The following is a 24,904-nucleotide window of genomic DNA, read 5'->3' as shown; positions in this document are numbered from 1 at the left end:
AAGGTACAAAGTTTTTGGCTCGCTTAATTAAACAGTCAACATTAGCCAAACACAAATTCTGGGCTCGTCCGGGATCTGAACCCAGGACCTCTCGCACCCAAAGCAAAAATTATACCCCTAGACCAAGGAGCCTTTAAAAACTTCTCAATGTTTGATGTCTTTCTGAAGAAATTCTCTATTGTTAGGAATGTGTGTTAAGTATTTGTCTCTTGGTATTAAAAAAATGCTGGGTGTTCTGCTAAGAAGACGAAACCATCTACACTTTTACTAAATCTCTACCATACTGGTATGGGCACAACATTGGCTAAATTGTGGAAGAAAATTTACTTCAGGTACAAAGTTTTTGGCTCGCTTAATTAAACAGTCAACATTAGCCAAACACAAATTCTGGGCTACTGGGGGATTTGGATCCAGGACCTCTCGCACAAGAAGTAAGAATCATACCCCTAGACCAACGAGCCATTGAAACTTCTCAACGTTTGATGTCTTCCTGACGAAATTCTCTATTGTTAGGCATGTGTGTTAAGTCTTTTTATCTTGGTAATAAAAAAATGCTGGGTGTTCTGCTAAGAAGACGAACCAGCTACACTTTTGCCAAGACTACCATACTGGTATGGGCACAACATTGGCTAAATTGTGGAAGAAACGTTTTCTTAAGGTACAAAGTTTTTAACGCGGTCAATTAAACAGTAAACATTAGCCAAACACAAATTCTGGGCTCGTCCGGGAGTTGGACCCTGGACCACTCGCACCCAAGGCGAGAATCATAACCCTAGACCAACAAACCATTAAATCTGCTCAACATTTGTTGTCTTCCTGACGAAATTCTCTATTGTTACGCATGTGTATTAGGTATTTGTCTCTTGGTAATAAAAAAATGCTGGGTGTTCTGCTAAGAAGACGAATCAGCTACACTTTTACCAAGACTCTCCCATACTGGTATGGGCACGACATCGGCTAAATTGTGGAAGAAACGTTTTCTTAAGGTACAAAGTTTTTAGCTCGCTTAATTTAACAGTCAACAATAGCCAAACACAACTTCTGGGCTCGTCCGGGAATTGGACCCGGGACCTCTCGCACCCAAAGCAAGAATCATACCCCTAGACCAAGGAGCCTTTAAAAACTTCTCAATGTTTGATGTCTTCCTGACGAAATTCTCTATTGTTAGGAATGTGTGTTAAGTATTTGTCTCTTGGTATTTAAAAAATGCTGGGTGTTCTGCTAAGAAGACGAAACCATCTACACTTTTACTAAGTCTCTACCATACTGGTATGGGCACGACATCGGCTAAATTGTGGAAGAAACTTTTTCTTAAGGTACAAAGTTTTTAACGCTTTCAATTAAACAGTCAACATTAGCCAAACACAAATTCTGGGCTCGTCCGGGAATTGGACCCGGGACCTCTCGCACCCTAAGTGAAAATCATACCCCTAGACCAACAAGCCATTAAAACTGCTTAACGTTTGATGTCTTCCTGACAAAATTCTCTATTGTTAGGCATGTGTGTTAAGTCTTTGTCTCTTGGTAATAAAAAAAACTGAGTGTTCTGCTAAGAAGACGAACCAGCTACACTTTTACCAAGACTCTACCATACTGGTATGGGTACGACATTGGCTAAATTGTGGAAGAAACGTTTTGTTAAGGTACAAAGTTTTTGACTCGCTTAATTTAACAGTCAACATTAGCCAAACACAACTTCTGGGCTCGTCCGGGAATTGGACCCAGGACCTCTCGCACCCTAAGCGAGAATCATACCCCTAGACCAACGAGCCATTAAAACCATTTAAGGTTTGATGTCTGACTGACGAAATTCTCTATTGTTAGGCATGTGTATTAAGTCTTTGTCTCTTGGTAATAAAAAGATGCTGGGTGTTCTGCTAAGAAGATGAACCAGCTACACTTTTGCCAAGACTCTACCATACTGGTATGGGCACGACATTGGCTAAATTGTTGAAGAAAATTTACTTAAGGTACAAAGTTTTTGGCTCGCTTAATTAAACAGTCAACATTAGCCAAACACAAATTCTGGGCTCGTCCGGGATCTGAACCCAGGACCTCTCGCACCCAAAGCAAAAATTATACCCCTAGACCAAGGAGCCTTTAAAAACTTCTCAATGTTTGATGTCTTTCTGAAGAAATTCTCTATTGTTAGGAATGTGTGTTAAGTATTTGTCTCTTGGTATTAAAAAAATGCTGGGTGTTCTGCTAAGAAGACGAAACCATCTACACTTTTACTAAATCTCTACCATACTGGTATGGGCACAACATTGGCTAAATTGTGGAAGAAAATTTACTTCAGGTACAAAGTTTTTGGCTCGCTTAATTAAACAGTCAACATTAGCCAAACACAAATTCTGGGCTACTGGGGGATTTGGATCCAGGACCTCTCGCACAAGAAGTAAGAATCATACCCCTAGACCAACGAGCCATTGAAACTTCTCAATGTTTGATGTCTTCCTGACGAAATTCTCTATTGTTAGGAATGTGTGTTAAGTATTTGTCTCTTGGTATTTAAAAAATGCTGGGTGTTCTGCTAAGAAGACGAAACCAGCTACACTTTTACTAAGTCTCTACCATACTGGTATGGGCACGACATCGGCTAAATTGTGGAAGAAACTTTTTCTTAAGGTACAAAGTTTTTAACGCTTTCAATTAAACAGTCAACATTAGCCAAACACAAATTCTGGGCTCGTCCGGGAATTGGACCCGGGACCTCTCGCACCCTAAGTGAAAATCATACCCCTAGACCAACAAGCCATTAAAACTGCTTAACGTTTGATGTCTTCCTGACAAAATTCTCTATTGTTAGGCATGTGTGTTAAGTCTTTGTCTCTTGGTAATAAAAAAAACTGAGTGTTCTGCTAAGAAGACGAACCAGCTACACTTTTACCAAGACTCTACCATACTGGTATGGGTACGACATTGGCTAAATTGTGGAAGAAACGTTTTGTTAAGGTACAAAGTTTTTGACTCGCTTAATTTAACAGTCAACATTAGCCAAACACAACTTCTGGGCTCGTCTGGAAACTGAACACGGGACCTCTCGCACCCTAAGCGAGAATCATACCCCTAGACCAACGAGCAATTAAAACCATTTAAGGTTTGATGTCTGACTGACGAAATTCTCTATTGTTAGGCATGTGTATTAAGTCTTTTTCCCTTGGCATTAAAAAAAAATGAGTGTTCTGGTAAGAAGACGAAACAATTACACTTTTACCAAGATTCTACCATACTGGTATGGGCACGACATTGGCTAAATTGTGGAAGAAACGTTTTCTTAAGGTACAAAGTTTTTGGCTCGCTTAATTTAACAGTCAACATTAGCCAAACACAAATTCTGGGCTCGTCCGGGATTTGGACCCAGGACCTCTCGCAGACACAGTGAGAATCATACCCGTAGACCACTGAGTCATTAAAACTGCTTAACGTTTGATGTCTTCCTGACGAAATTCTCTATTGTTAGGCATGTGTGTTAAGTCTTTGTCTCTTGGTAATAAAAAAAATGCTGGTTGTTATGCTAAGAAGACGAACCAGCTACACTTTTACTAAGTCTCTACCATACTGGTATGGGCACGACATTGGCTAAATTGTGGAAGAAACGTTTTCTTAAGTTACAAAGTTTTTGGCTCGCTTAATTTAACAGTCAACATTAGCCAAACACAAATTCTGGGCTCTTCCGGGATTTGGACCTGGGACCTCTCGCACCCCAAGCGAGAATCATACCCCTAGACCAACGAGCCATTGAAACTGCTTAACGTTTGATGTCTTCCTGACGAAATTCTCTATTGTTAGGCATGTGTGTTAAGTCTTTGTCTCTTGGTAATAAAAAAAACTGAGTGTTCTGCTAAGAAGACGAACCAGCTACACTTTTACCAAGACTCTACCATACTGGTATGGGCACGACATCGGCTAAATTGTGGAAGAAACGTTTTCTTAAAGTACAAAGTTTTTAACGCGATCAATTAAACAGTAAACATTAGCCAAACACAAATTCTGGGCTCGTCCGGTAATTGGACCCCAGACCTCTCGCACCCTATGAGAGAATCATATCCCTAGACCAACGAGCCATTAAAACTGCTTAACGTTTGATGTCTGACTGACGAAATTCTCTATTGTTAGGCATGTGTATTAAGTCTTTGTCTCTTGGTAATAAAAAGATGCTGGGTGTTCTGCTAAGAAGATGAACCAGCTACACTTTTGCCAAGACTCTACCATACTGGTATGGGCACGACATTGGCTAAATTGTTGAAGAAAATTTACTTAAGATACAAAGTTTTTGGCTCGCTTAATTAAACAGTCAACATTAGCCAAACACAAATTCTGGGCTCGTCCGGGATCTGAACCCAGGACCTTTCGCACCCAAAGCAAAAATTATACCCCTAGACCAAGGAGCCTTTAAAAACTTCTCAATGTTTGATGTCTTTCTGAAGAAATTCTCTATTGTTAGGAATGTGTGTTAAGTGTTTGTCTCTTGGTATTAAAAAAATGCTGGGTGTTCTGCTAAGAAGATGAAACCATCTACACCTTTACTAAATCTCTACCATACTGGTATGGGCACAACATTGGCTAAATTGTGGAAGAAAATTTACTTCAGGTACAAAGTTTTTGGCTCGCTTAATTAAACAGTCAACATTAGCCAAACACAAATTCTGGGCTACTGGGGGATTTGGATCCAGGACCTCTCGCACAAGAAGTAAGAATCATACCCCTAGACCAACGAGCCATTGAAACTTCTCAACGTTTGATGTCTTCCTGACGAAATTCTCTATTGTTAGGCATGTGTGTTAAGTCTTTTTATCTTGGTAATAAAAAAATGCTGGGTGTTCTGCTAAGAAGACGAACCAGCTACACTTTTGCCAAGACTACCATACTGGTATGGGCACGACATTGGCTAAATTGTGGAAGAAATATTTTCTTAATGTACAAAGTTTTTGGCTCGCTTAATTCAAAAGTCAACATTAGCCAAACACAAATTCTGGGCTCGTCCGGGATTTGGACCCGGGACCTCTCGCACCCGAAGCGAGAATCATACCCCTAGACCAACGAGCCATTAAAACCAGTTAAGGTTTGATGTCTGACTGACGAAATTCTCTATTGTTAGGCATGTGTATTAAGTCTTTGTCTCTTGGTAATAAAAAGATGCTGGGTGTTCTGCTAAGAAGATGAACCAGCTACATTTTTGCCAAGTCTCTACCATACTGGTATGGGCACGACATTGGCTAAATTGTGGAAGAAACGTTTTCGTAAGGTACAAAGTTTTTGGCTCGCTCAATTAAACAGTCAACATTAGCCAAACACAAATTCTGGGCTCGTCCGGGATTTGGACCCAGGACCTCACGCTCACACAGTGAGAATCATACCCGTAGACCACCGAGTCATTAAAACTGCTTAACGTTTGATGTCTTCCTGACGAAATTCTCTATTGTTAGGCATGTGTGTTAAGTATTTGTCTCTTGGTATTTAAAAAATGCTGGGTGTTCTGCTAAGAAGACGAAACCAGCTACACTTTTACTAAGTCTCTACCATACTGGTATGGGCACGACATCGGCTAAATTGTGGAAGAAACTTTTTCTTAAGGTACAAAGTTTTTAACGCGTTCAATTAAACAGTCAACATTAGCCAAACACAAATTCTGGGCTCGTCCGGGAATTGGACACGGGATCTCTCGCACCCTAAGTGAAAATCATACCCCTAGACCAACAAGCCATTAAAACTGCTTAACGTTTGATGTCTTCCTGACGAAATTCTCTATTGTTAGGCATGTGTGTTAAGTCTTTGTCTCTTGGTAATAAAAAAAACTGAGTGTTCTGCTAAGAAGACGAACCAGCTACACTTTTACCAAGACTCTACCATACTGGTATGGGTACGACATTGTCTAAATTGTGGAAGAAACGTTTTCGTAAGGTACAAAGTTTTTGACTCGCTTAATTTAACAGTCAACATTAGCCAAACACAACTTCTGGGCTCATCCGGGAATTGGACCCAGGACCTCTCGCACCCTAAGTGAGAATCATACCCCTAGACCAACAAGCCATTAAAACACCTCAACATTTGATGTCTGCCTGACGAAATTCTTTATTGTTAGGCATGTGTATTAAGTCTTTTTCCCTTGGCATTAAAAAAAAATGAGTGTTCTGGTAAGAAGACGAAACAATTACACTTTTACCAAGATTCTACCATACTGGTATGGGCACGACATTGGCTAAATTGTGGAAGAAACGTTTTCTTAAGGTACAAAGTTTTTGGCTCGCTTAATTTAACAGTCAACATTAGCCAAACACAAATTCTGGGCTCGTCCGGGATTTGGACCCAGGACCTCTCGCAGACACAGTGAGAATCATACCCGTAGACCACTGAGTCATTAAAACTGCTTAACGTTTGATGTCTTCCTGACGAAATTCTCTATTGTTAGGCATGTGTGTTAAGTCTTTGTCTCTTGGTAATAAAAAAAACTGAGTGTTCTGCTAAGAAGACGAACCAGCTACACTTTTACCAAGACTCTACCATACTGGTATGGGCACGACATCGGCTAAATTGTGGAAGAAACGTTTTCTTAAAGTACAAAGTTTTTAACGCGATCAATTAAACAGTAAACATTAGCCAAACACAAATTCTGGGCTCGTCCGGTAATTGGACCCCAGACCTCTCGCACCCTATGAGAGAATCATACCCCTAGACCAACGAGCCATTAAAACTGCTTAACGTTTGATGTCTTCCTGACGAAATTCTCTATTGTTAGGGATGTGTATTAAGTATTTGTCTATTGGTAATAAAAAAATGATGGGAGTTCTGCTAAGAAGACGAACCAGCTACACTTTTACCAAGACTCTACCATACTGGTATGGGCACGTCATCGGCTAAATTGTGGAAGAAACGTTTTCTTAAGGTGTAAAGTTTTTAACGCGCTCAATTAAACAGTCAACATTAGCCAAACACAAATTCAGGGCTCGTCTGGAAACTGAACACGGGACCTCTCGCACCCTAAGCAAGAATCATACCCTTAGACCAACGAGCCATAAAAGCCATTTAAGGTTTGATGTCTGACTGACGAAATTCTCTATTGTTAGGCATGTGTATTAAGTCTTTGTCTCTTGGTAATAAAAAGATGCTGGGTGTTCTGCTAAGAAGATGAACCAGCTACATATTTGTCAAGTCTCTACCATACTGGTATGGGCACGACATTGGCTAAATTGTGGAAGAAACGTTTTCGTAAGGTACAAAGTTTTTGGCTCGCTCAATTAAACAGTCAACATTAGCCAAACACAAATTCTGGGCTCGTCCGGGATTTGGACCCAGGACCTCTCGCACACACAGTGAGAATCATACCCGTAGACCACCGAGTCATTAAAACTGCTTAACGTTTGATGTCTTCCTGACGAAATTCTCTATTGTTAGGCATGTGTGTTAAGTATTTGTCTCTTGGTATTTAAAAAATGCTGGGTGTTCTGCTAAGAAGACGAAACCAGCTACACTTTTACTAAGTCTCTACCATACTGGTATTGGCATAACATTGGCTAAATTGTGGAAGAAAATTTACTTCAGGTACAAAGTTTTTGGCTCGCTTAATTAAACAGTCAACATTAGCCAAACACAAATTCTGGGCTCCTGGGGGATTTGGACCCAGGACCTCTCGCACAAGAAGTAAGAATCATACCCCTAGACCAACGAGCCATTGAAACTTCTCAACGTTTGATGTCTTCCTGACAAAATTCTCTATTGTTAGGCATGTGTGTTAAGTCTTTTTCTCTTGGTAATAAAAAAATGCTGGGTGTTCTGCTAAGAAGACGAACCAGCTACACTTTTACCAAGACTCTACCATACTGGTATGGGCACGACATTGGCTAAATTGTGGAAGAAACGTTTTGTTAAGGTACAAAGTTTTTGACTCGCTTAATTTAACAGTCAATATTAGCCAAACACAACTTCTGGGCTCGTCCGGGAATTGGACCCAGGACCTCTCGCACCCTAAGCGAGAATCATACCCCTAGACCAACGAGCCATGAAAACACCTCAACATTTGATGTCTGCCTGACGAAATTCTTTATTGTTAGGCATGTGTATTAAGTCTTTTTCCCTTGGCATTAAAAAAAAAAGAGTGTTCTGGTAAGAAGACGAAACAATTACACTTTTACCAAGATTCTACCATACTGGTATGGGCACGACATTGGCTAAATTGTGGAAGAAACGTTTTCTTAAGGTACAAAGTTTTTGGTTCGCTTAATTTAACAGTCAACATTAGCCAAACACAAATTCTGGGCTCGTCCGGGATTTGGACCCAGGACCTCTCGCAGACACAGTGAGAATCATACCCGTAGACCACTGAGTCATTAAAACTGCTTAACGTTTGATGTCTTCCTGACGAAATTCTCTATTGTTAGGCATGTGTGTTAAGTCTTTGTCTCTTGGTAATAAAAAAAATGCTGGTTGTTCTGCTAAGAAGACGAACCAGCTACACTTTTACTAAGTCTCTACCATACTGGTATGGGCACGACATTGGCTAAATTGTGGAAGAAACGTTTTCTTAAGGTACAAAGTTTTTGGCTCGCTTAATTTAACAGTCAACATTAGCCAAACACAAATTGTGGGCTCGTCCGGGATTTGGACCCAGGACCTCTCGCACCCAAAGCGAGAATCATACCCCTAGACCAACGAGCCATTGAAACTGCTTAACGTTTGATGTCTTCCTGAAGAAATTCTCTATTGTTAGGCATGTGTGTTAAGTCTTTGTCTCTTGGTAATAAAAAAAACTGAGTGTTCTGCTAAGAAGACGAACCAGCTACACTTTTACCAAGACTCTACCATACTGGTATGGGCACGACATTGGCTAAATTGTTGAAGAAAATTTACTTAAGGTACAAAGTTTTTGGCTCGCTTAATTAAACAGTCAACATTAGCCAAACACAAATTCTGGGCTCGTCCGGGATCTGAACCCAGGACCTTTCGCACCCAAAGCAAAAATTATACCCCTAGACCAAGGAGCCTTTAAAAACTTCTCAATGTTTGATGTCTTTCTGAAGAAATTCTCTATTGTTAGGAATGTGTGTTAAGTATTTGTCTCTTGGTATTAAAAAAATGCTGGGTGTTCTGCTAAGAAGATGAAACCATCTACACTTTTACTAAATCTCTACCATACTGGTATGGGCACAACATTGGCTAAATTGTGGAAGAAAATTTACTTCAGGTACAAAGTTTTTGGCTCGCTCAATTAAACAGTCAACATTAGCCAAACACAAATTCTGGGCTCGTCCGGGATTTGGACCCAGGACCTCTCGCTCACACAGTGAGAATCATACCCGTAGACCACCGAGTCATTAAAACTGCTTAACGTTTGATGTCTTCCTGACGAAATTCTCTATTGTTAGGCATGTGTGTTAAGTATTTGTCTCTTGGTATTTAAAAAATGCTGGGTGTTCTGCTAAGAAGACGAAACCAGCTACACTTTTACTAAGTCTCTACCATACTGGTATGGGCACGACATTGGCTAAATTGTGGAAGAAACTTTTTCTTAAGGTACAAAGTTTTTAACACGTTCAATTAAACAGTCAACATTAGCCAAACACAAATTCTGGGCTCGTCCGGGAATTGGACCCGGGATCTCTCGCACCCTAAGTGAAAATCATACCCCTAGACCAACAAGCCATTAAAACTGCTTAACGTTTAATGTCTTCCTGACGAAATTCTCTATTGTTAGGCATGTGTGTTAAGTCTTTGTCTCTTGGTAATAAAAAAAACTGAGTGTTCTGCTAAGAAGACGAACCAGCTACAATTTTACCAAGACTCTACCATACTGGTATGGGCACGACATCGGCTAAATTGTGGAAGAAACGTTTTCTTAAGGTACAAAGTTTTTAACGCGCTCAATTAAACAGTAAACATTAGCCAAACACAAATTCTGGGCTCGTCCAGGAGTTGGACCCTGGACCACTCGCACCCAAGGAGAGAATCATAACCCTAGACCAACAAGCCATTAAAACTGCTCAACATTTGTTGTCTTCCTGACGAAATTCTCTATTGTTAGGCATGTGTATTAAGTCTTTTTCTCTTGGCATTAAAAAAAACTGAGTGTTCTGGTAAGAAGACGAAACAGCTACACTTTTATCAAGATTCTACCATACTGGTATGGGCACGACATTGGCTAAATTGTGGAAGAAAATTTACTTGAGGTACAAAGTTTTTGGCTCGCTTAATTAAACAGTCAACATTAGCCAAACACAAATTATGGGCTCCTGCGGGATTTGGACCCCGGACCTCTGGCACCTGAAGCAACAATCAACCCCTAGACCAACGAGCCATTAAAACTGCTCAACGTTTTATGTCTTACTGACGAAATTCTCTATTGTTAGGCATGCGTGTTAAGTCTTTGTCTCTTGGTAATAAAAAAAATGCTGGGTGTTCTGCTAAGAAGACGAACCAGCTACACTTTTACTAAGCCTCTACTATACTGGTATGGGCACGACATTGGCTAAATTGTGGAATTAAAGTTTTCTTAAGGTACAAAGTTTTTGGCTCGCTTAATTTAACAGTCAACATTAGCCAAACACAACTTGTGGGCCCGTCCGGGAGTTGGACGCTGGACCTCTCGCACCCTATGCGAGAATCATACCCCTAGACCAACGAGCCAATAAAACACCTCAAAAGTTGATGTCTTCCTGACGAAATTCTTTATTGTTAGGCATGTGTATTAAGTCTTTTTCTCTTGGCATTAAAAAAAACTGAGTGTTCTGCTAAGAAGACGAACCAGCTACACTTTTACTAACTCTCTACCATACTGGTATGGGCACGACATCGGCTAAATTGTGGAAGAAACGTTTTCTTAAGGTACAAAGTTTTTAACGCGTTCAATTAAACAGTCAACATTAGCCAAACACAAATTCAGGGCTCGTCCGGGAATTGGACGCGTGACCTCTCGCACCCTAAGCGAGAATCATACCCCTAGACCAACGAGCCATTAAAACACCTCAACATTTGATGTCTGCCTGACGAAATTCTTTATTGTTAGGCATGTGAATTAAGTCTTTTTCTCTTGGCATTAAAAAAAACTGAGTGTTCTGGTAAGAAGACGAAACAGCTACACTTTTACTAAGATTCTACCATACTGGTATGGGCACGACATTGGCTAAATTGTGGAAGAAACATTTTCTTAAGGTACAAAGCTTTTGGCTCGCTTAATTTAACAGTCAACATTAGCCAAACACAACTTCTGGGCTCGTCCGGGATTTGGACCCAGGACCTTTCGCACCCTATGAGAGAATCATACCCCTAGACCAACGAGCCATTAAAACCATTTAAGGTTTGATGTCTGACTGACGAAATTCTCTATTGTTAGGCATGTGTATTAAGTCTTTGTCTCTTGGTAATAAAAAGATGCTGGGTGTTCTGCTAAGAAGATGAACCAGCTACACTTTTGCCAAGACTCTACCATACTGGTATGGGCACGACATTGGCTAAATTGTTGAAGAAAATTTACTTAAGGTACAAAGTTTTTGGCTCGCTTAATTAAACAGTCAACATTAGCCAAACAGTAATTCTGGGCTCGTCTGGGATTTGGACCCGGGACCTCTCGCACCCAAAGCAAGAATCATACCCCTAGACCAACGAGCCATTGAAACTGCTTAACGTTTGATGTTTTCCTGACGAAATTCTCTATTGTTAGGCATGTGTGTTAAGTCTTTTTCTCTTGGTAATAAAAAAATGCTGGGTGTTCTGCTAAGAAGACGAACCAGCTACACTTTGGCCAAGACTACCATACTGGTATGGGCACGACATTGGCTAAATTGTGGAAGAAACGTTTTCTTAATGTACAAAGTTTTTGACTCGCTCAATTAAACAGTAAACATTAGCCAAACACGAATTCTGGGATCGTCCGGTATTTGGACCCGGGACCTCTCGCACCCAAGGCGAGAATCATAACCCTAGACCAACGAGCCATTAAAACTGCTCAATATTTGATGTCTGCCTGATGAAATTCTTTATTGTTAGGCATGTGTATTAAGTCTTTTTCTCTTGGCATTAAAAAAAACTGAGTGTTCTGCAAAGAAGACGAACCAGCTACAATTTTACCAAGACTCTACCATACTGGTATGGGCAAGACATCGGCTAAATTGTGGAAGAAACGTTTTCTTAAGGTACAAAGTTTTTAACGCGCTCAATTAAACAGTAAACATTAGCCAAACACAAATTCTGGGATCGTCCGGTATTTGGACCCGGGACCTCTCGCACCCAAGGCGAGAATCATAACCCTAGACCAACGAGCCATTAAAACTGCTCAACGTTCGATGTCTTCCTGACGAAATTCTCTATTGTTACGCATGTGTATTAAGTATTTGTCTCTTGGTAATAAAAAAATGCTGGGTGTTCTACAAAGAAGACGAACCAGCTACACTTTTGCCAAGACTCTACCATACTGGTATGGGCACGACATCGGCTAAATTGTAAAAGAAACGTTTTCTTAAGGTACAAAGTTTTTAGCTCGCTTAATTTAACAGTCAACAATAGCCAAAAACAACTTCTGGGCTCGTCCAGGAATTGGACCCCGGACCGCTCGCACCCGAAGCGAGATTCATACCCCTAGACCAACGAGCCATTAAAACCATTTAAGGTTTGATGTCTGACTGACGAAATTCTCTATTGTTAGGCATGTGTGTTAAGTCTTTGTCTCTTGGTAATAAAAACAATGCTGGGTGTTCTGCTAAGAAGACGAACCAGCTACACTTTTACTAAGTCTCTACTATACTGGTATGGGCACGACATTGGCTAAATTGTGGAAGAAACGTTTTCTTAAGGTACAAAGTTTTTAATGCGATCAATTAAACAGTAAACATTAGCCAAACACAAATTCTGGGCTCGTCCGGGAGTTGGACCCTGGACCACTCGCACCCAAGGAGAGAATCATAACCCTAGACCAACAAGCCATTAAAACTGCTCAACATTTGTTGTCTTCCTGACGAAATTCTCTATTGTTAGGCATGTGTATTAAGTCTTTTTCTCTTGGCATTAAAAAAAACTGAGTGTTCTGGTAAGAAGACGAAACAGCTACACTTTTATCAAGATTCTACCATACTGGTATGGGCACGACATTGGCTAAATTGTGGAAGAAAATTTACTTGAGGTACAAAGTTTTTGGCTCGCTTAATTAAACAGTCAACATTAGCCAAACACAAATTATGGGCTCCTGCGGGATTTGGACCCCGGACCTCTGGCACCTGAAGCAACAATCAACCCCTAGACCAACGAGCCATTAAAACTGCTCAACGTTTTATGTCTTACTGACGAAATTCTCTATTGTTAGGCATGCGTGTTAAGTCTTTGTCTCTTGGTAATAAAAAAAATGCTGGGTGTTCTGCTAAGAAGACGAACCAGCTACACTTTTACTAAGCCTCTACTATACTGGTATGGGCACGACATTGGCTAAATTGTGGAATTAAAGTTTTCTTAAGGTACAAAGTTTTTGGCTCGCTTAATTTAACAGTCAACATTAGCCAAACACAACTTGTGGGCTCGTCCGGGAATTGGACCCGGGACCTCTCGCACCCTAAGCGAGAATCATTCCCCTAGACCAACGAGCCATTGAAACACCTCAATATTTGATGTCTGCCTGATGAAATTCTTTATTGTTAGGCATGTGTATTAAGTCTTTTTCTCTTGGCATTAAAAAAAACTGAGTGTTCTGCAAAGAAGACGAACCAGCTACAATTTTACCAAGACTCTACCATACTGGTATGGGCACGACATCGGCTAAATTGTGGAAGAAACGTTTTCTTAAGGTACAAAGTTTTTAATGCGATCAATTAAACAGTAAACATTAGCCAAACACAAATTCTGGGCTCGTCCGGGAGTTGGACCCTGGACCACTCGCACCCAAGGAGAGAATCATAACCCTAGACCAACAAGCCATTAAAACTGCTCAACATTTGTTGTCTTCCTGACGAAATTCTCTATTGTTAGGCATGTGTATTAAGTCTTTTTCTCTTGGCATTAAAAAAAACTGAGTGTTCTGGTAAGAAGACGAAACAGCTACACTTTTATCAAGATTCTACCATACTGGTATGGGCACGACATTGGCTAAATTGTGGAAGAAAATTTACTTGAGGTACAAAGTTTTTGGCTCGCTTAATTAAACAGTCAACATTAGCCAAACACAAATTATGGGCTCCTGCGGGATTTGGACCCCGGACCTCTGGCACCTGAAGCAACAATCAACCCCTAGACCAACGAGCCATTAAAACTGCTCAACGTTTTATGTCTTACTGACGAAATTCTCTATTGTTAGGCATGCGTGTTAAGTCTTTGTCTCTTGGTAATAAAAAAAATGCTGGGTGTTCTGCTAAGAAGACGAACCAGCTACACTTTTACTAAGCCTCTACTATACTGGTATGGGCACGACATTGGCTAAATTGTGGAATTAAAGTTTTCTTAAGGTACAAAGTTTTTGGCTCGCTTAATTTAACAGTCAACATTAGCCAAACACAACTTGTGGGCTCGTCCGGGAATTGGACCCGGGACCTCTCGCACCCTAAGCGAGAATCATTCCCCTAGACCAACGAGCCATTGAAACACCTCAATATTTGATGTCTGACTGACGAAATTCTCTATTGTTAGGCATGTGTGTTAAGTCTTTGTCTCTTGGTAATAAAAACAATGCTGGGTGTTCTGCTAAGAAGACGAACCAGCTACACTTTTACTAAGTCTCTACTATACTGGTATGGGCACGACATTGGCTAAATTGTGGAAGAAACGTTTTCTTAAGGTACAAAGTTTTTAATGCGATCAATTAAACAGTAAACATTAGCCAAACACAAATCCTGGGCTCATCCGGGAGTTGGACCCTGGACCACTCGCACCCAAGGCGAGAATCATAACCCTAGACCAACAAGCCATTAAAACTGCTCAACATTTGTTGTCTTCCTGACGAAATTCTCTATTGTTAGGCATGTGTATTAAGTCTTTTTCTCTTGGCATTAAAAAAAACTGAGTGTTCTGGTAAGAAGACGAAACAGCTACACTTTTATCAAGATTCTACCATACTGGTATGGGCACGACATTGGCTAAATTGTGGAAGAAAATTTACTTAAGGTACAAAGTTTTTGGCTCGCTTAATTAAACAGTCAAGATTAGCCAAACACAAATTCTGGGCTCCTGCAGGATTTGGACACAGGACCTCTGGCACCTGAAGCAACAATCAACCCCTAGACCAACGAGCCATTAAAACTGCTCAACGTTTTATGTCTTACTGACGAAATTCTCTATTGTTAGGCATGCGTGTTAAGTCGTTGTCTCTTGGTAATAAAAAAAATGCTGGGTGTTCTGCTAAGAAGACGAACCAGCTACACTTTTACTAAGTCTCTACCATACTGGTATTGGCATAACATTGGCTAAATTGTGGAAGAAAATTTACTTCAGGTACAAAGTTTTTGGCTCGCTTAATTAAACAGTCAACATTAGCCAAACACAAATTCTGGGCTCCTGGGTGATTTGGACACAGGACCTCTCGCACCCTAAGCGAGAATCATTCCCCTAGACCAACGAGCCATTGAAACACCTCAATATTTGATGTCTGCCTGATGAAATTCTTTATTGTTAGGCATGTGTATTAAGTCTTTTTCTCTTGGCATTAAAAAAAAATGAGTGTTCTGCAAAGAAGACGAACCAGCTACAATTTTACCAAGACTCTACCATACTGGTATGGGCAAGACATCGGCTAAATTGTGGAAGAAACGTTTTCTTAAGGTACAAAGTTTTTAACGCGCTCAATTAAACAGTAAACATTAGCCAAACACAAATTCTGGGATCATCCGGTATTTGGACCCGGGACCTCTCGCACCCAAAGCGAGAATCATAAGCCTAGACCAACGAGCCATTAAAACTGCTCAACGTTCGATGTCTTCCTGACGAAATTCTCTATTGTTACGCATATGTATTAAGTATTTGTCTCTTGGTAATAAAAAAATGCTGGGTGTTCTACAAAGAAGACGAACCAGCTACACTTTTGCCAAGACTCTACCATACTGGTATGGGCACGACATCGGCTAAATTGTAAAAGAAATGTTTTCTTAAGGTACAAAGTTTTTAGCTCGCTTAATTAAACAGTCAACATTAGCCAAACACAAATTATGGGCTCCTGCGGGATTTGGACCCGGGACCTCCGGCACCTGAAGCAACAATCAACCCCTAGACCAACGAGCCATTAAAACTGCTCAACGTTTTATGTCTTACTGACGAAATTCTCTATTGTTAGGCATGCGTGTTAAGTCTTTGTCTCTTGGTAATAAAAAAAATGCTGGGTGTTCTGCTAAGAAGACGAACCAGCTACACTTTTACTAAGTCTCTACCATACTGGTATTGGCATAACATTGGCTAAATTGTGGAAGAAAATTTATCTCAGGTACAAAGTTTTTGGCTCGCTTAATTAAACAGTCAACATTAGCCAAACACAAATTCTGGGCTCCTGGGGGATTTGGACCCAGGACCTCTCGCACAAGAAGCAAGAATCATACCCCTAGACCAACGAGCCATTGAAACTTCTCAACGTTTGATGTCTTCCTGACAAAATTCTCTATTGTTAGGCATGTGTGTTAAGTCTTTTTCTCTTGGTAATAAAAAAATGCTGGGTGTTCTGCTAAGAAGACGAACCAGCTACACTTTTACCAAGACTCTACCATACTGGTATGGGCACGACATCGGCTAAATTGTGGAAGAAACTTTTTCTTAAGGTACAAAGTTTTTAACGCGTTCAATTAAACAGTCAACATTAGCCAAACACAACTTCTGGGCTCGTCCGGGAATTGGACCCGGGACCTCTCGCACCCTAAGCGAGAATCATACCCCTAGACCAACGAGCCATTAAAACACCTCAACATTTGATGTCTGCCTGACGAAATTCTTTATTGTTAGGCATGTGTATTAAGTCTTTTTCCCTTGGCATTAAAAAAAAATGAGTGTTCTGGTAAGAAGACGAAACAATTACACTTTTACCAAGATTCTACCATACTGGTATGGGCACGACATTGGCTAAATTGTGGAAGAAACGTTTTCTTAAGGTACAAAGTTTTTGGCTCGCTTAATTTAATAGTCAACATTAGCCAAACACAAATTCTGGGCTCATCCGGGAGTTGGACCCTGGACCTCTCGCAACCAAGGCGAGAATCATAACCCTAGACCAACGAGCCATTAAAACCAGTTAAGGTTTGATGTCTGACTGACGAAATTCTCTATTGTTAGGCATGTGTATTAAGTCTTTGTCTCTTGGTAATAAAAAGATGCTGGGTGTTCTGCTAAGAAGATGAACCAGCTACATTTTTGTCAAGTCTCTACCATACTGGTATGGGCACGACATTGGCTAAATTGTGGAAGAAACGTTTTCGTAAGGTACAAAGTTTTTGGCTCGCTCAATTAAACAGTCAACATTAGCCAAACACAAATTCTGGGCTCGTCCGGGATTTGGACCCAGGACCTCTCGCACACACAGTGAGAATCATACCCGTAGACCACCGAGTCATTAAAACTGCTTAACGTTTGATGTCTTCCTGACGAAATTCTCTATTGTTAGGGATGTGTATTAAGTATTTGTCTATTGGTAATAAAAAAATGATGGGAGTTCTGCTAAGAAGACGAACCAGCTACACTTTTACCAAGACTCTACCATACTGGTATGGGCACGTCATCGGCTAAATTGTGGAAGAAACGTTTTCTTAAGGTGTAAAGTTTTTAACGCGCTCAATTAAACAGTCAACATTAGCCAAACACAAATTCAGGGCTCATCTGGAAACTGAACACGGGACCTCTCGCACCCTAAGCAAGAATCATACCCCTAGACCAACGAGCCATAAAAGCCATTTAAGGTTTGATGTCTGACTGACGAAATTCTCTATTGTTAGGCATGTGTATTAAGTCTTTGTCTCTTGGTAATAAAAAGATGCTGGGTGTTCTGCTAAGAAGATGAACCAGCTACACTTTTGCCAAGACTCTACCATACTGGTATGGGCACGACATTGGCTAAATTGTTGAAGAAAATTTACTTAAGGTACAAAGTTTTTGGCTCGCTTAATTAAACAGTCAACATTAGCCAAACACAAATTCTGGGCTCGTCCGGGAGTTGGACCCTGGACCTCTCGCACCCAAGGCGAGAATCATAACCCTAGACCAACGAGCCATTAAAACCAGTTAAGGTTTGATGTCTGACTGACGAAATTCTCTATTGTTAGGCATGTGTATTAAGTCTTTGTCTCTTGGTAATAAAAAGATGCTGGGTGTTCTGCTAAGAAGATGAACCAGCTACATTTTTGTCAAGTCTCTACCATACTGGTATGGGCACGACATTGGCTAAATTGTGGAAGAAACGTTTTCGTAAGGTACAAAGTTTTTGGCTCGCTCAATTAAACAGTCAACATTAGCCAAACACAAATTCTGGGCTCGTCCGGGATTTGGACCCAGGACCTCTCGCACACACAGTGAGAATCATACCCGTAGACCACCGAGTCATTAAAACTGCTTAACGTTTGATGTCTTCCTGACGAAATTCTCTATTGTTAGGCATGTGTGTTAAGTATTTGTCTCTTGGTATTTAAAAAATGCTGGGTGTTCTGCTAAGAAGACAAAACCAGCTACACTTTTACTAAGTCTCTACCATACTGGTATTGGCATAACATTGGCTAAATTGTGGAAGAAAATTTATCTCAGGTACAAAGTTTTTGGCTCGCTTAATTAAACAGTCAACATTAGCCAAACACAAATTCTGGGCTCCTGGGGGATTTGGACCCAGGACCTCTCGCACAAGAAGCAAGAATCATACCCCTAGACCAACGAGCCATTGAAACTTCTCAACGTTTGATGTCTTCCTGACAAAATTCTCTATTGTTAGGCATGTGTGTTAAGTCTTTTTCTCTTGGTAATAAAAAAATGCTGGGTGTTCTGCTAAGAAGACGAACCAGCTACACTTTTACCAAGACTCTACCATACTGGTATGGGCACGACATCGGCTAAATTGTGGAAGAAACTTTTTCTTAAGGTACAAAGTTTTTAACGCGTTCAATTAAACAGTCAACATTAGCTAAACACAAATTCTGGGCTCGTCCGGGAATTGGACCCGGGACCTCTCGCACCCTAAGTGAGAATCATACCCCTAGACCAACAAGCCATTAAAACTGCTTAACGTTTGATGTCTTCCTGACGAAATTCTCTATTGTTAGGCATGTGTGTTAAGTCTTTGTCTCTTGGTAATAAAAAAAACTGAGTGTTCTGCTAAGAAGACGAACCAGCTACACTTTTACCAAGACTCTACCATACTGGTATGGGTACGACATTGGCTAAATTGTGGAAGAAACGTTTTGTTAAGGTACAAAGTTTTTGACTCGCTTAATTTAACAGTCAGTATTAGCCAAACACAACTTCTGGGCTCGTCCGGGAATTGGACCCAGGACCTCTCGCACCCTAAGCGAGAATCATACCCCTAGACCAACGAGCCATTAAAACACCTCAACATTTGATGTCTGCCTGACGAAATTCTTTATTGTTAGGCATGTGTATTAAGTCTTTTTCCCTTGGCATTAAAAAAAAATGAGTGTTCTGGTAAGAAGACGAAACAATTACACTTTTACCAAGATTCTACCATACTGGTATGGGCACGACATTGGCTAAATTGTGGAAGAAACGTTTTCTTAAGGTACAAAGTTTTTGGCTCGCTTAATTTAATAGTCAACATTAGCCAAACACAAATTCTGGGCTCGTCCGGGATTTGGACCCGGGACCTCTCGCACACACAGTGAGAATCATACCCGTAGACCACCGAGTCATTAAAACTGCTTAACGTTTGATGTCTTCCTGACGAAATTCTCTATTGTTAGGCATGTGTGTTAAGTCTTTGTCTCTTGGTAATAAAAAAAATGCTGGTTGTTCTGCTAAGAAGACGAACCAGCTACACTTTTACTAAGTCTCTACCATACTGGTATGGGCACGACATTGGCTAAATTGTGGAAGAAACGTTTTCTTAAGGTACAAAGTTTTTGGCTCGCTTAATTTAACAGTCAACATTAGCCAAACACAAATTCTGGGCTCGTCCGGGATTTGGACCCGGGACCTCTCGCACCCAAAGCGAGAATCATACCCCTAGACCAACGAGCCATTGAAACTGCTTAACGTTTGATGTCTTCCTGACGAAATTCTCTATTGTTAGGCATGTGTGTTAAGTCTTTGTCTCTTGGTAATAAAAAAAACTGAGTGTTCTGCTAAGAAGACGAACCAGCTACACTTTTACCAAGACTCTACCATACTGGTATGGGCACGACATCGGCTAAATTGTGGAAGAAACGTTTTCTTAAAGTACAAAGTTTTTAACGCGATCAATTAAACAGTAAACATTAGCCAAACACAAATTCTGGGCTCGTCCGGTAATTGGACCCCAGACCTCTCGCACCCTATGAGAGAATCATACCCCTAGACCAACGAGCCATTAAAACTGCTTAACGTTTGATGTCTTCCTGACGAAATTCTCTATTGTTAGGGATGTGTATTAAGTATTTGTCTATTGGTAATAAAAAAATGATGGGAGTTCTGCTAAGAAGACGAACCAGCTACACTTTTACCAAGACTCTACCATACTGGTATGGGCACGTCATCGGCTAAATTGTGGAAGAAACATTTTCTTAAGTTATAAAGTTTTTAACGCGCTCAATTAAACAGTCAACATTAGCCAAACACAAATTCAGGGCTCGTCTGGAAACTGAACACGGGACCTCTCGCACCCTAAGCAAGAATCATACCCCTAGACCAACGAGCAATTAAAACCATTTAAGGTTTGATGTCTGACTGACGAAATTCTCTATTGTTAGGCATGTGTATTAAGTCTTTGTCTCTTGGTAATAAAAAGATGCTGGGTGTTCTGCTAAGAAGATGAACCAGCTACACTTTTGCCAAGACTCTACCATACTGGTATGGGCACGACATTGGCTAAATTGTTGAAGAAAATTTACTTAAGGTACAAAGTTTTTGGCTCGCTTAATTAAACAGTCAACATTAGCCAAACACAAATTCTGGGCTCGTCCGGGATCTGAACCCAGGACCTCTCGCACCCAAAGCAAAAATTATACCCCTAGACCAAGGAGCCTTTAAAAACTTCTCAATGTTTGATGTCTTTCTGAAGAAATTCTCTATTGTTAGGAATGTGTGTTAAGTATTTGTCTCTTGGTATTAAAAAAATGCTGGGTGTTCTGCTAAGAAGACGAAACCATCTACACTTTTACTAAATCTCTACCATACTGGTATGGGCACAACATTGGCTAAATTGTGGAAGAAAATTTACTTCAGGTACAAAGTTTTTGGCTCGCTTAATTAAACAGTCAACATTAGCCAAACACAAATTCTGGGCTACTGGGGGATTTGGATCCAGGACCTCTCGCACAAGAAGTAAGAATCATACCCCTAGACCAACGAGCCATTGAAACTTCTCAACGTTTGATGTCTTCCTGACGAAATTCTCTATTGTTAGGCATGTGTGTTAAGTCTTTTTATCTTGGTAATAAAAAAATGCTGGGTGTTCTGCTAAGAAGACGAACCAGCTACACTTTTGCCAAGACTACCATACTGGTATGGGCACAACATTGGCTAAATTGTGGAAGAAACGTTTTCTTAAGGTACAAAGTTTTTAACGCGGTCAATTAAACAGTAAACATTAGCCAAACACAAATTCTGGGCTCGTCCGAGAGTTGGACCCTGGACCACTCGCACCCAAGGCGAGAATCATAACCCTAGACCAACAAACCATTAAATCTGCTCAACATTTGTTGTCTTCCTGACGAAATTCTCTATTGTTACGCATGTGTATTAGGTATTTGTCTCTTGGTAATAAAAAAATGCTGGGTGTTCTGCTAAGAAGACGAACCAGCTACACTTTTACCAAGACTCTCCCATACTGGTATGGGCACGACATCGGCTAAATTGTGGAAGAAACGTTTTCTTAAGGTACAAAGTTTTTAGCTCGCTTAATTTAACAGTCAACAATAGCCAAACACAACTTCTGGGCTCGTCCGGGAATTGGACCCGGGACCTCTCTCACCCAAAGCAAGAATCATACCCCTAGACCAAGGAGCCTTTAAAAACTTCTCAATGTTTGATGTCTTCCTGACGAAATTCTCTATTGTTAGGAATGTGTGTTAAGTATTTGTCTCTTGGTATTTAAAAAATGCTGGGTGTTCTGCTAAGAAGACGAAACCAGCTACACTTTTACTAAGTCTCTACCATACTGGTATGGGCACGACATCGGCTAAATTGTGGAAGAAACTTTTTCTTAAGGTACAAAGTTTTTAACGCTTTCAATTAAACAGTCAACATTAGCCAAACACAAATTCTGGGCTCGTCCGGGAATTGGACCCGGGACCTCTCGCACCCTAAGTGAAAATCATACCCCTAGACCAACAAGCCATTAAAACTGCTTAACGTTTGATGTCTTCCTGACAAAATTCTCTATTGTTAGGCATGTGTGTTAAGTCTTTGTCTCTTGGTAATAAAAAAAACTGAGTGTTCTGCTAAGAAGACGAACCAGCTACACTTTTACCAAGACTCTACCATACTGGTATGGGTACGACATTGGCTAAATTGTGGAAGAAACGTTTTGTTAAGGTACAAAGTTTTTGACTCGCTTAATTTAACAGTCAACATTAGCCAAACACAACTTCTGGGCTCGTCCGGGAATTGGACCCAGGACCTCTCGCACCCTAAGCGAGAATCATACCCCTAGACCAACGAGCCATTAAAACCATTTAAGGTTTGATGTCTGACTGACGAAATTCTCTATTGTTAGGCATGTGTATTAAGTCTTTGTCTCTTGGTAATAAAAAGATGCTGGGTGTTCTGCTAAGAAGATGAACCAGCTACACTTTTGCCAAGACTCTACCATACTGGTATGGGCACGACATTGGCTAAATTGTTGAAGAAAATTTACTTAAGGTACAAAGTTTTTGGCTCGCTTAATTAAACAGTCAACATTAGCCAAACACAAATTCTGGGCTCGTCCGGGATCTGAACCCAGGACCTCTCGCACCCAAAGCAAAAATTATACCCCTAGACCAAGGAGCCTTTAAAAACTTCTCAATGTTTGATGTCTTTCTGAAGAAATTCTCTATTGTTAGGAATGTGTGTTAAGTATTTGTCTCTTGGTATTAAAAAAATGCTGGGTGTTCTGCTTTGAAGACGAAACCATCTACACTTTTACTAAATCTCTACCATACTGGTATGGGCACAACATTGGCTAAATTGTGGAAGAAAATTTACTTCAGGTACAAAGTTTTTGGCTCGCTTAATTAAACAGTCAACATTAGCCAAACACAAATTCTGGGCTACTGGGGGATTTGGATCCAGGACCTCTCGCACAAGAAGTAAGAATCATACCCCTAGACCAACGAGCCATTGAAACTTCTCAACGTTTGATGTCTTCCTGACGAAATTCTCTATTGTTAGGAATGTGTGTTAAGTATTTGTCTCTTGGTATTTAAAAAATGCTGGGTGTTCTGCTAAGAAGACGAAACCAGCTACACTTTTACTAAGTCTCTACCATACTGGTATGGGCACGACATCGGCTAAATTGTGGAAGAAACTTTTTCTTAAGGTACAAAGTTTTTAACGCTTTCAATTAAACAGTCAACATTAGCCAAACACAAATTCTGGGCTCGTCCGGGAATTGGACCCGGGACCTCTCGCACCCTAAGTGAAAATCATACCCCTAGACCAACAAGCCATTAAAACTGCTTAACGTTTGATGTCTTCCTGACAAAATTCTCTATTGTTAGGCATGTGTGTTAAGTCTTTGTCTCTTGGTAATAAAAAAAACTGAGTGTTCTGCTAAGAAGACGAACCAGCTACACTTTTACCAAGACTCTACCATACTGGTATGGGTACGACATTGGCTAAATTGTGGAAGAAACGTTTTGTTAAGGTACAAAGTTTTTGACTCGCTTAATTTAACAGTCAACATTAGCCAAACACAACTTCTGGGCTCGTCTGGAAACTGAACACGGGACCTCTCGCACCCTAAGCGAGAATCATACCCCTAGACCAACGAGCAATTAAAACCATTTAAGGTTTGATGTCTGACTGACGAAATTCTCTATTGTTAGGCATGTGTATTAAGTCTTTTTCCCTTGGCATTAAAAAAAAATGAGTGTTCTGGTAAGAAGACGAAACAATTACACTTTTACCAAGATTCTACCATACTGGTATGGGCACGACATTGGCTAAATTGTGGAAGAAACGTTTTCTTAAGGTACAAAGTTTTTGGCTCGCTTAATTTAACAGTCAACATTAGCCAAACACAAATTCTGGGCTCGTCCGGGATTTGGACCCAGGACCTCTCGCAGACACAGTGAGAATCATACCCGTAGACCACTGAGTCATTAAAACTGCTTAACGTTTGATGTCTTCCTGACGAAATTCTCTATTGTTAGGCATGTGTGTTAAGTCTTTGTCTCTTGGTAATAAAAAAAATGCTGGTTGTTATGCTAAGAAGACGAACCAGCTACACTTTTACTAAGTCTCTACCATACTGGTATGGGCACGACATTGGCTAAATTGTGAAAGAAACGTTTTCTTAAGGTACAAAGTTTTTGGCTCGCTTAATTTAACAGTCAACTTTAGCCAAACACAAATTCTGGGCTCTTCCGGGATTTGGACCGGGGACCTCTCGCACCCAAAGCGAGAATCATACCCCTAGACCAACGAGCCATTGAAACTGCTTAACGTTTGATGTCTTCCTGACGAAATTCTCTATTGTTAGGCATGTGTGTTAAGTCTTTGTCTCTTGGTAATAAAAAAAACTGAGTGTTCTGCTAAGAAGACGAACCAGCTACACTTTTACCAAGACTCTACCATACTGGTATGGGCACGACATCGGCTAAATTGTGGAAGAAACGTTTTCTTAAAG

The 24,904-nt window shown here is 40.6% G+C and overlaps 10 non-coding genes across 10 annotated transcripts; all 10 read right to left on the bottom strand.

The window, feature by feature from the left end:
- Positions 1 to 1,700: 1,700 nt before the first annotated feature.
- Positions 1,701 to 1,772, bottom strand: trnap-agg (transfer RNA proline (anticodon AGG)). Its single transcript has one exon. It is a non-coding gene; the product is annotated as a tRNA-Pro (tRNA).
- Positions 1,773 to 4,977: 3,205 nt separating this feature from the next.
- trnap-cgg (transfer RNA proline (anticodon CGG)) lies at positions 4,978 to 5,049 on the bottom strand. The gene has a single exon. It is a non-coding gene; the product is annotated as a tRNA-Pro (tRNA).
- A 2,878-nt stretch (positions 5,050 to 7,927) lies between these two features.
- Positions 7,928 to 7,999, bottom strand: trnap-agg (transfer RNA proline (anticodon AGG)). The gene has a single exon. It is a non-coding gene; the product is annotated as a tRNA-Pro (tRNA).
- Positions 8,000 to 8,583: 584 nt separating this feature from the next.
- On the bottom strand, positions 8,584 to 8,655 carry trnap-ugg (transfer RNA proline (anticodon UGG)). The gene has a single exon. It is a non-coding gene; the product is annotated as a tRNA-Pro (tRNA).
- Positions 8,656 to 13,493: 4,838 nt separating this feature from the next.
- On the bottom strand, positions 13,494 to 13,565 carry trnap-agg (transfer RNA proline (anticodon AGG)). The gene has a single exon. It is a non-coding gene; the product is annotated as a tRNA-Pro (tRNA).
- Positions 13,566 to 14,474: 909 nt separating this feature from the next.
- On the bottom strand, positions 14,475 to 14,546 carry trnap-agg (transfer RNA proline (anticodon AGG)). The gene has a single exon. It is a non-coding gene; the product is annotated as a tRNA-Pro (tRNA).
- A 2,220-nt stretch (positions 14,547 to 16,766) lies between these two features.
- trnap-agg (transfer RNA proline (anticodon AGG)) lies at positions 16,767 to 16,838 on the bottom strand. Its single transcript has one exon. It is a non-coding gene; the product is annotated as a tRNA-Pro (tRNA).
- A 2,549-nt stretch (positions 16,839 to 19,387) lies between these two features.
- trnap-agg (transfer RNA proline (anticodon AGG)) lies at positions 19,388 to 19,459 on the bottom strand. Its single transcript has one exon. It is a non-coding gene; the product is annotated as a tRNA-Pro (tRNA).
- Positions 19,460 to 20,043: 584 nt separating this feature from the next.
- On the bottom strand, positions 20,044 to 20,115 carry trnap-ugg (transfer RNA proline (anticodon UGG)). The gene has a single exon. It is a non-coding gene; the product is annotated as a tRNA-Pro (tRNA).
- A 2,550-nt stretch (positions 20,116 to 22,665) lies between these two features.
- On the bottom strand, positions 22,666 to 22,737 carry trnap-agg (transfer RNA proline (anticodon AGG)). Its single transcript has one exon. It is a non-coding gene; the product is annotated as a tRNA-Pro (tRNA).
- Between the last annotated feature and the right edge of the window lie 2,167 nt (positions 22,738 to 24,904).

This window comes from Cebidichthys violaceus, unplaced genomic scaffold, assembly GCF_023349555.1.
Source record: "Cebidichthys violaceus isolate CVI_PGR_0920_01 unplaced genomic scaffold, fCebVio1.0.p SCAF_32, whole genome shotgun sequence".
NCBI classification, from domain to species: domain Eukaryota; kingdom Metazoa; phylum Chordata; class Actinopteri; order Perciformes; family Stichaeidae; genus Cebidichthys; species Cebidichthys violaceus.
The sequence above is the reverse complement of the archived record's forward strand: the minus strand, read 5'-3'. Positions and strand labels throughout refer to the sequence as shown.